We start from the raw sequence: 12,440 nt of genomic DNA, 5'->3' as shown, positions 1-12,440 counted from the left end.
CAGTCATTTTCATGAAGGAGGGAATCTTATGACACTTAGATTTTAATGGTGTATGTGTTCTTATCCATGTGAATTTGTCAAAACCAAAGTTTACGACAAATTCAAATTCATATGGACCGAACTGTCTTAATCTTGATTTCTTGCCTTATGGTAACACAGCTGCCCACCATGTTTTCCAAGTAGTTAAGCAGCTCACCCTTTCTTATCAATGTACTTTCAATTGATCAAGGTCCTTGCCTTTTATTCATTCAAATGAGAACTCATAGGGCTCACATGCATAATTAACTCAATTGGAACGGCACAGAGACAAGGTAATGTCAACACGATAGGTTGTAAACCTCTACTCGTGTGCTAGTGATGATCGATAAGGTTTATTCTTGATTTGTTCTTGAAACCTTTCAAGACCATTAAGACCCCACTGACTCCTTGACATATAAGATTCTCTTGTCAATAAACATTTCTTGACAAACAAATATTCAAGAGTTAGTGTAGTCTTTATCAAGACAAAACATTTCATAAAATTGGTCATAGTTGGTCTTTGTCTTATCCAAGACATCACAACTTTCCAATTTCAAATGTGTGAGAATAGGAAAGCCTTTTTCCAAATTCTACATTTGATGAATGTTATAACCTTCCTAAGACTTGTCACTTAATGTCACAATCTTAACTCTAAGACTTGTTTTTGGAACGAAGTATGATCGACTTCTTGATTTAACCATTTCTTCAAGTCTTGATTCATCTTCTTAGACATACAATTGTACTAAGACTTACACAGAGGATTAATTGAGATATGGTTCTTAATCATTAACACCTATCATAAAACATAAAACGTACTCTCCCTTCTTCTTAGAATAGAGAAACTTTTATCTTTCTGCCTACTTGATTCTTCTTATTCGTTCTGCTATTGATTTAAACCTTTTTCAATCAATTCAGAATTACACTTAATCTTATAAGTATAATCATATTTACTAAACCTTTAGTGAATCATGATGAATATCTTTGTTACTCTTGTGGTGTACTTGATCAACACACAACTTTGTGTACTCGATCTCCTAGTCTTTCACTTGACACTTTGTCAACGAATTAGTCTAATTTCCAAATATGAAATTTCTCATTCATCGTGCAACCAAGTTGCATGATTCCAAGTTTCTGTCCAATTGAAACTTAGGCGATGAGAAACTCTCCCTATTTGGTAAATTCTTGACATTTCCACTATTAACATAATTGAGAATCTTATCCATTCGTTGTAGAAATATGCAAACATCAATTTTCATAATGATTTCATTGCAAGGAAATAAATAAATAAATAAATAAGTTATACCAAAAATTTATTTTATTCATAAAAGCAGCGGAAAACATTTGTCCTTACAATGCAAAATCAATTGAAAACTATGTAGTCAAAAAGAAAAATTCCTAACAACTCAATCATAACTTTCTAAGCTCAAATCTAATCTTCAAATCCATGCGATTGAGATCCATTTCTTCGTGATTAGATTCATATTGCTCTTTCATCAAGCTTCCTCTCTTTTCACTGATCCTGCAAAACATTCAAATGCAATCTTATCACATCATGTATTAAGAATCAACGAATAGGAACTTAATGGAATTAGATAGTGGATTTTACCTGAAGCACAACCATACTTTTTGACTCTCCCATCTTCTGGACTCTTCAGGTTCTTAGGGCAGACTTGTATCCAACTCCCTTTCTCTTGGCAGCAAATACAGGTCGGTTCTCCTAGAACGTCCTCGGAAGCATGGTTGGTTGACTTTCCCAACAAATTTGCTCCATTGCTTTGCCAAATCATTTCTGATTCAGTAGCGATGAGCATGTAGGTTAGGTCAATGAGGTTTGTGTCATGATCCATCATATAATACTTTCTTTTGAACTCATTATATGATTTAGGGAGTGACTGTAGAACCCAGCCTATAGCCAACTCATCAGGGAATGACGCACCCAACATGTTCAACCTATCGATGTGTGATTTCATTCATAGAACATGGGCACACACGGGTTTACCATCTTCATGTTTCATTTCCAACAGGGCTTTAGTGACATTGAACCTTTCAATTCTTCGATCTTGTGGGTTAGGGAGAATAATTGGAGGAGGAGGAGGAGGAAGTGAAGCATGATCTCTTGTTCCTTGATCGAATCGTGGAATATCATCTTCATGTGGAATGCTTGTTCCACGGGATTTGGGAAGACCATGGTTGTCGAACTTTGACATCTATGAAACGAGAGAAAATAAATTCAAGTTAGTTGATCGATTGAGTCCTTAATAAATCACCCAAATGAGATATTAAGGCTAGGACCCAACACAATATGCTACAACCTAGAAAAGGGATGCCGTAATCTAGTTGCAGAATATTTGAAGGTAAGTGAATGACGATTCACTAATTTCCACCATGAAAAACGAAAAAGAAATTTAAGTTTTAAATCTATGAAAACTCCTAGATCCTTTGAGATTCATTGAACATTTCAACGGCATGTTTAAATCTCGATATGCCCCTCTAGTTTGTGACTGGGATGCCGAGGATCACAAAGCGGGTGTGAATAACCATGCAAACTTACATGGTGCCCCCACATGTTACAGTCACCTATTCGATGTGCCGGTAAACCACACACGCTCCACCGAACTATGACAAACATTGAGTCACCCTTTGCCACCTTTGCTTAGAATCATTTAGTGTGCCAGTTAACCACACACGCTCCACTAACGTCTTCGCAAGGGTACAAAGTGTAATTTCATGGAATTGCATCAATTCACTTTTGCCTAAAGTAACTAAGATTGGGAATTTGAAAAACATTTAGTTACTTTTGTACTTTATTATACTTATAATGGAAAGTTCTATCCTATCCTACCCGTTCGGCTAACGACCCTCCACTAGTCAAGATTGCGGTGGGTAAGAGTGGATACCCATTCAATCGCCATTTTATAGGCAATTTCCTTAAACACCCCTTATAGACTAGTTTCGTGAATGAGGCCTACTAACAGTAAGACTGACTTTTACTCATATATATATATATATATATATATATATATATATATATATATATATATATATATATAATGTTAGACTTTTAATGTTATATATAGTATATGGTGTATTTTACACTTTTAAAATACTAGGTGGTCAAATTTAACAATTATACTATTAATTCAATTAAATTGTAAACCAAGACTTTATGGATTTATTAAACCTATTTTAATTATACACCTTAATTAATTAATAAAACCATAAGGGTGTGATTTGAACTTTTCAAAACAATACTAGGGTTTTAGAATTTAACATTCCTAAATTAAACTTTTAATCAACTTTTAAATTCTAAAACTTGAGGGCAAGTTTTGAAACATTTCAAAACATTAGGGTTTAGAATTTAAATATACATCAAAATTAAACTTTTAATCAAAATTTAAATTCCAAAACTTGAGGGCAAGTTTTGAAACATTTCAAAACATTAGGGTTTCAACTATTTAAATTTCAAAACAAAACTTTTAAGTTCAAATTTAAACTATAAAACCTAAAGGGGAAAAATTGAAACTTTTCATACAAGATAATTCAAATCTAAATTACAAATAATCAAATTTTATCTAATAAAACAAAAGATTATCTAAATTTTGACAATTATCTTCTATTCAGGTAAGGATAATCACCAAAGATTGATAAAATTCAGATTTTATAACAAAAACATATTTAAGGTAATTATCCAAAGCCAAAACAGGAAGAAAATCGCGAAAACGAGCTGTCAGACGTTTCGACTCGTCGAGTCTGGACTTGGACTCGTCGAGTACACCTGGCTCGGCGAGTGCACCAAGTGACTCGGCGAGTCAAACCCTCAGAACCCAAAAATTTCGATTTTCAGTGCTGATTTCGATCAAATATGCATCAATACAATAGAAACCAATCTAGGCTCCGATACCACTGATGGGTTTTGGCCATAAGACATCCTATGTGCTCATGCAAACCCTAAAGCTTGGATCTAGGTTTCTCTATTGTACATGCTTTTAATCCAAGACTTAAAACCCTAGATCTAATCAATATAACATATGAATAAGGGTTTAGATCATACCTTGATTGTTATATAGTAATAACAATCTCAATTCCTTCTTGTATTGACTTTAGAAAGCTTAGAGTCACAAATGTCACTCCTCTAATGGCTCACAAACACCAAGAGCAAGAGGATGAAGAAGAGAAGAGAAGGAGGCTGCCCAAAACGTGTGGAAACCCTAACCAATTAGCTCACCACGTTTTTGGGGCTTAAGGGTTCCTTAAATAGTGAGGCTATTAGGGTTATTTAACAAGGAAACCCTAATTTGGATGCTTAGGCCCTAAGCAACCCATGAACCCTTTTCTTAAAGGCCTTTGGACGATTTCTAATGGGTTTCCCCATAGAATTCGTCCACCCCCTTAATAAGGAGTCCATTAGCTCAATATTCAACTATCACACAATTGACAGTTCTAGTCCCTTAAGTTTAATTAAATTTTTTTAGCCACAAACTTAATTCTTATTAATTCTTGACTAATATTAATTAAACAATATGATTTCTCCTTTAATATATTATTCTCATAATATATTAATAAATCATAATTAATCCTTTCTCTCCATAATTCATCCTATCAAGTTGCTTTGGTGAAGGCAACTCAAAAGGACCATGCACCATCGGGTCAAGTACATACCAAAAATAGTTATGGACTTAGACACTAATCCAAGACATTTATCGTTTGTACAATTCACAGATAATAATAACTACCATTCTACCATTCAAATGGCACAATTTGAAGCATTATATGGAATGCGATGTAAAACTCTAACATGTTGGACCGAGCACTACTAGAAAAACAGACTTTTACGACGCTCATTGCACGTCGTAAAAGGCTCAGACGACGCACAAATGCGCGTTAAGGAAGGCCCTGTCATAAAGAGAGACGACGCGCATGTACGACGCTCATTTACGACGCGCAATTACGACGCGCGTTTACGACACGCAATGCGTATCAAGGAAGACCCTGTCATAAAGGAAGACGACTCTCATTCGCGTGTCGTAACCTTACGACACGCGTGTTAATGACACGCAATGCGTATCAAGAAAGCCCCTGTCAAGAAAGGCCATGTCATAAATGAAGATGACACACATTTTTGCGTATCGTAAATTTAAATGTTTAAAAAAATTATATATTTATTAATTTTTAAATTAAATTTGCATTTAATTTCTCATAATAGAAATAAAATACTTTTTTGATAGATTTACTAATTTTCAAATTAAATAACACATTAAAAGTCTCATAATACAAAATAAAATACCATAAACAATAAAGATAATTCATTGCACTAAGGACCATGTTAACAAAAGAATATAACATTATATACCATAAGTACCCTCAAGTAATCAATCTCTTACAATGTTACTAAAAATACCCTCAAGTAATCAATGTCTTACAAAGTTAAGAGACTAAGTTGGTATGTAATATGGCACTAAGAAGCCCAAGAATTGTTTGTGTTTTTCCTGTTCCTGGTGGATCCTACATGGACAAAAGGTAAGAACTAACATTTTCAAAGTACAATGCCTCAATAAGGAAATCAATGGTAAAAGGCAAATCTGAATAAGAACAAACTTTATACATATATACATGGAAATATTGTAATACACAATAACAACAACAAATACCAAATTACCCTTTGCTTACCTTTTCTTATGGCCACCTCCAAAAGTGAGAATTTGATAAAAGATTTAGGTCACGCATTCTCTCATCAAGCTCTGTATCGAAAAGTGAGAATTTGATAAAAGATTTAAAAAGTGGGAAAATATCAAGAATATAGAGGATAAGTTCGCGTGTCTGGTCATCACAAGTTTCTAGAACCTTCTGGACAATGTAATTTCCAAAAGGATCTTTCATCATTGCCTATAGTTTTGTTTTGCATTACAACAAACTCAGTTACCAAAAAGACAATTAATGTGTTTTTTATTTTTACAAAAAAAAAAAGAGTTGCTGACCTGTAATGGCTCATTTTCATCAGTGGAACCAAGCATTTCGTTTACAAGAAGTTGGCGTTCATCTGGGCTTCCATAAGTTAAGCATTTCTCAACAACATTTGAAGCAAACTTTTGTAGACTCATCTTCACTGTTTCTCCTGCAATCTTGTTGATGATAGTTGATCGCTCATGGGGTTTACCATGTTGTAGGACATGCTAATTATAATCAAACAATAATATTATATCAATTAATTCAATCTCAAATCACAAATAAAAACATATATATATATATATATATATATATATATATATATATATATATATATATATATATATATTCAAAAGGTGAGTGAGTGAGTGAGTACCTGAATAACATAATTTCCATATTGGTCTTGTGCTAGAGTACAAACCAAGTTCATGATTTCATCCATTACAGCTTGTGTATTTCAATCATCACAGTGCTCCAATACCCTCTGTTCATTTCACAGATAAGAAGAAGAAAAAAAATAGATAATGAAAGTTATTATTTTTTAAAAAATATATGTTTTACCTGAATGACTCGACATCCATAAGGATGTGATGAAAGAGAAACAACTTGTCCAAAGAAAGAAGAAACTATAAACTGAACACGATCTTGAGGCACACATTCAATACATTTCTGGATTACATGATTACCATTCTGATCACGAACACATTTCATGATTGAACCATCAAGCTCAGCCACCATTTCTGTCTGTTGATCAACTTCAACAACCTCCAATGCCTGAGTATAAATCCATGTTATGAATTATTCATCAATATGGGATGACTGATCTTTAAGAAAGATTATGTGCTTTTTGACAAATAAAAAAAATCTACCTTCTGAATAACTCTACAACCATACATTTGAAGGCTAAGGGGCAAAACATGACCGATGAGTTGACCAGCTAACTCCCTTCTTTGACTTTTGGTCCCATGCTCAAAGAACTGAAAGTGTATGTACAAAATGTTTAAGTATACAACACTATGAAAGAATTAGACATGTAAGGATGATGAATGTACCTTTTGTATGACATAATTTCCAAACACATCAGTCATCAAACTACGTGCATGAGGGACAATTTCGGGAAATATTATATTCTTTTCTTCAACTGTGGCCGATTCAAGCTTCTGCTGAATAAACCTGCTTCCATATTGATCGGTACTATAACATAAAAGGGAAAAAAAGAAAAAGAACAGAGTCAATGATGCATAAGTCATAACTGAATATGAATGAATAAGAGTAAGGCTTAGTTTGCATACCTAAACTCAATCACATGATCAACAACATCAGAGAGTTCAAAAGACTTGTTTTTGTTGTTCTTGAGCTCATCCAACAATGAAGAAACATATCTTCTATCTAAGCTCATATCACCTTCCGGATTCCAAGATCCAGAAACTCCACCCACTGAATTTCTAAAAGCAGGAGCAAATTGTTGTGACAACTGTCTGGATCCAACTGATGAACGTGTAGAATTTTCAAGTAAGTTTCCTTGATATGGAATGCCATGATTATATGTGGGATTCCCATATAGATGATTTAAGCTTCCAGATCTTCCAAAAAGTGGTGAACTGTATTGTTGGTTATGTTGAGCAAGCAGTGCTTCAAGATACACTTTCTGAAGAGCCTGCATATCTTCATGGCCATGTGAAACAACAAAATTATTACATCCCAAAGGAAGATTAGCTGAGTGTGTGTTGACCATGCATTGACCATGTCGTGAACCCATGATTGGTGAATGAAAGTTAGATACAGGTGGGTAGTTACATCGCCTCAAAAATTGCCCTTTTCCAGCTATGTTTAAAGCTGAAGCTGAAAATACAAATTAAAGAATGTAAACAGTAATTAAAGGATTAAGTTTATGGATTTATAAAGTCTAACAAATTACCTGAATCAAGGTGATTAATCGGAGCAGAGTATCTAGCAGGAATCTGACTAGATAAATCCATAAAGTTATCGACTTGATTACATATTCTGGAACTTTCTAAATTTGCAAATTCATACATGTGAAAGTGGAATGAATTTCTATATGAATTGTTTTCATGTTATATGTACATAAGATATATAGTTAGTTTTGATTCTACTTTATACACCATTTGATAAGAGCGTCCACTATAGGAGAACTTTTTGGTGGAGCTTTTACATGAAAAAACTTAAAATGAAAAGGTTCATTATATCTCCACAATAGGAGAGCTTTTTCAGTTAGTTTTTATGTGATGTTTGTATAAGTTTTCGATTTATAATTGTTTGAAAACCTATGGGACCCACCACTTCCACAATCATTGAAAACAGGTAATTGTTGTTGGGTGACAGCTATGGAGCTTTGCATGACTCCAGCGGTGTGTGTGGCGGCTGTTGGTGTTGGACTGCCGGAAAACTAAGCTTCTGTTGTTCCAGATTCTCACCCATACTCAATCACCTTGATGTATTGTAATAACCTTGTAGAAGAGTTAAATAATAAGCCAACAACTGCATTTAAAAAAAAACCAATTTACATGTATATAACATCAAAAATATATACACAGTGTATTATGCACTTAACAAATGGATTAGAATGAAGAATGACCAATAGAGTAGTAGTGACATTAACACTTGTCTTTTTATCAGTCAAACACATAATACATAATAGGTGATTTTATACAAAAAAATGAAATAAACAAAGAGTATAGTGTTTTTTTTAAATACCTGCAATGGAACTATGTTGACAACAGGCTGTAAGCAGTCAACAACAAGAGGAACTTGAATTACTTTGCAATATAAAACACCTTCAATGCACCAAAGGTAAACAATAGTAGGTTCACCATCATCCACACATCTTTTAATTCTAAAATCTTTATCCCAAAGAAATTTCCTTTATAAAAAAATCTTTTCTTTTACTAAAACAAAGGTGAAGAAGTCAACAATGGCATGACATTCCATTTTGGAATCCACGACAGCAAAGTAAACAACTGAGTACACCACATTACATGTTTAATCAATTAGAAAACTAGAAAAATAGATAGTAACAAAGTGACCGGGCACCACACGTAAGTGTTATCAGCCTTGAATCTCAGTCCAAAACCCATAAAATTAGTTTTTTTAAACAGACATGAAAATGATAACCATAAACAATATACTGCTACTTATCATAACCCATATCATATATTCTAGATAGAAGAGATGAAGTAATAGTAAGGCGTAAGCATCTGACTAAAAAATATTTAAAAATGAAAAGCTCATAAAAGAAATAAATGAATTTTGGATTTAAGCCCTTTACCTGGATAGATTCTAGATTAGCATTCAGACAAGAAACAAATAATAGAGTTGTAATTTGGACTTAAAATTTACTGTTTTAGTTATTCTATGTCAATTCTTTCATTCATGTTACAATTAGAAAATCACAGGCTAGCTTATATGAAAGTTTCAGGGATATGTATTATGCATAATGTCTCTCCATACATACATACACTTCATGTCACATGAGTTATCTGAAAGATTCATGTTTTTTTATAAAACATTGAAATATTATCTTTAAGTTGTTGAGCCTCCTTGTACCCCTGTATCATTCAATCACAAATAAGGTGGTTATGATGGATTCTTAGCTAACTCATTCATATTTTCAACAAACCCTTAACCAAATCCTTCATTACATATATTTTACTTTCCTTTTTCTCTATCTTGTTCACCTATATCTCCAATACCCCTTTTCACCCTAATGTGTTGATCTCAATGGAACATTTTTAGCTAAAAAGTAAGAAAAATTTATTGACAACTCATACCATTTTGCAAGAAAGGCACATACATGAATACAGGGGCCATGATTCGATAATCAAATATTGCAAAACTCAGTGAAGCAAATAATCAAACACTTAGTGGGCAATAAAAATCCAACACATTAAAATAAAAAAATAAAAAAAACTTGCACCAGACATGGAAATAAAAAATAAAAAGAAGCTTGAACACAATAAAAAGGAAGTAAGTAGTTGGGGATGATGATGAACAGTTAGTGATGATGGATTTATTTTCAACATATGATTTACCTTGAGATCCAAAATTAGCATGAAGAATAGGAATCACTCTGATAACCCTGTTGCAAAGACTTTCCCACATCATTATGCTTGTCAAAATAAGAAATTACATCAATGAAACTGTAAAATAACATGCAGTTTAAGATGCAATTAGCGTTAATTTTGAATTGGGGAAACAAACCTTAGTTCTTTTTTCTTCGCCATGGAAAAGCACACAAACGGAAGGATGTGTATGATGTTTTCCTGCAAGATCTTCGCCTTCAAAGGTACACGATTCATCTCCATTTTATCATGCTTCCCTACCGATTCCTAATCGAAAACCATGATTTCTAGAGTTGAACTTTAGGAGGGGGAAGGAAGGAAGCATCGTAACTAGAGCAAGAGGGAAACAAAAATGGAGGATAAAAAAGAAGCGGGTTTTCAAAATGCTTGGGGATTTCATTTTCCCCAGTATCTACTAAAACCCTGGCCTAGCACGTGCTAGAGAGAAGGGAGGTGGCGATGGCTTAGGGTTTACAGAGAGACGGGAGGTAGAGAATGAAGGGAGATCTAGAGGAGAGAGTATCATAGAGAGGAGAGTGGATTGCAAGGATGAAAGATAGATAGAAGATTTCAAAACAAGGCGGGTTTTCAAAATTTTGGGGATTTCGTTTCCCCCTTGTCTACTAAAAGCGCGTTTCATTAAAATTATAAAGCGACAGGTAAAGACGACGCGCGTTTAAGATAAAGCGCCCTCCGTGTTTTTAATTTTTTTTATTGAGACACTATATTAAGGGCACGCAGTAATGCGTGACGTAAATCCTAAATTTTTTTGAAGAGATGACACTATTTTAAGGGCACGTCCTTTTGCGTATCATTAATCAACGCGTGTCGTAAAAAGCGCGTCATTAAAGGTCTATTTTCTAGTAGTGGAGGCTGGAGAAAGACCGCTAGCAAGACCTAAAATTGTGGAGGACACCGATACCAAGATCAGGGAGATTAGAGAAACACATGAGTGTTGCTCAGGTTCGCTAACAACAATACGCGAACAAGAGACGAAAACAGTTAGTTCGAAGTTGGTGGGATGGTGATGTTGAAGGTATCACTATGGAAATGTATAATTTGTTTCGGCAAACGGGGAAAACTAAGTCCTCGATATATTGAACCTGTCCAAATTATACAGAGAGTTGAAAAAGTTGCATATCGATTAGATCTACCACAAGAGTTACAAGGTTTTCATAATGTTTTTCATATTTATTATATGAGGAAAACTTTATTTGATAAAGCCTAAGTAGTACCAATGACGTAGATTGAGGTGGACAAAAAATTAAGGTATCCCAAGCAACCCGAGAAGATATTAGATTAGAAGATTAAGAAGTTGAGAAATAAATAGATAGTGTTGGTGAAGTACAATGGCATCATCACAAAGGTTCCGACATAACTTGAGAGCCTGAAACTAAGTTTAGAGAAAAGTATCCTTACCTATTTGATAGATCGATAATAGATTTCAGGGACAAAATCTTTTAAAGGGGAGGATAACTTGTAACACTTGCTTTGTAAAATATGTGATATAATCTATGATTATAACTTTGAAAGATATGTATTGTGTTTTATGAGTTACAATAGGTCTTATGGTGTGAAGATTTAAATGGTTTAAGTTGGTAAAACCTTAAAATTAATATCAGGAAGAAAAAATTGAAAAATTTATCCCCGCGACTTGGAAAAAGATTGCCACGACGTGGCGAATGGGAGAACGAACATCGAGTTACGTAAATGAATAGTGACAGCATCCTACTTTGCAAATCCCATGACGTGGGAGAGAGAATGCCACGGCGTGGAAAAGTAGATTATCTAACATTATTTGTGACAGATCATGTCTTGTCGTATAAAGAAAATGTCACTAAAGATGCCCACAACGTGGTAGATAAATCACCACGTAGTGGCAACGTGACAGGCGTAAAAACGAGTTACATCTTAAACATGGTATTTTCGATTATCACACTCTAAAAACACTGCTTAAGCTGTGATTCTCACATAGTTTACCCTCTTACGTTCGATTTTGAAGAGATTAATGGATTCGAGCTCCAATTCATCAAATCAAGATAAGATTAATCACTTCTAACACTTTTATTTGGAATCTAAGGCTTTGGGGATTTTGACTGAAACCCTAGATGAAGGTTTTGAGTTAAATTGATGAAAATTGATGCAATATGACTTGATTTCAGTTTAATTTAGTAGCTATGAACTTTTTATGTTAAATTTAATCCAAGAGAATTAGGGTTCATAAGTGATGAAGCATGGCTTGAGGAATTAAGCTTTTTAGTGATGGGTAATGATGTTATGATGATGTAACATGTGAAAAGGCTTGTTATGAGTGTTTAGTGGTTGATATATGTATAAATTTTTTATTATGATGAAATAATGATGTGGACTCTTGAATGAGAATTGATGCTTATGAGTTAA

The 12,440-nt window shown here is 33.9% G+C and overlaps 1 pseudogene; it reads right to left on the bottom strand.

Moving 5' to 3' along the window:
• Positions 1-5,691: 5,691 nt before the first annotated feature.
• LOC111885648 (pumilio homolog 4-like) lies at positions 5,692-10,283 on the bottom strand (annotated as a pseudogene).
• Positions 10,284-12,440: the final 2,157 nt, after the last annotated feature.

Source organism: Lactuca sativa, chromosome 4 (genome assembly GCF_002870075.4).
Source record: "Lactuca sativa cultivar Salinas chromosome 4, Lsat_Salinas_v11, whole genome shotgun sequence".
Taxonomy (NCBI): domain Eukaryota; kingdom Viridiplantae; phylum Streptophyta; class Magnoliopsida; order Asterales; family Asteraceae; genus Lactuca; species Lactuca sativa.
This window is presented reverse-complemented; position numbering and strand designations above follow the sequence as displayed.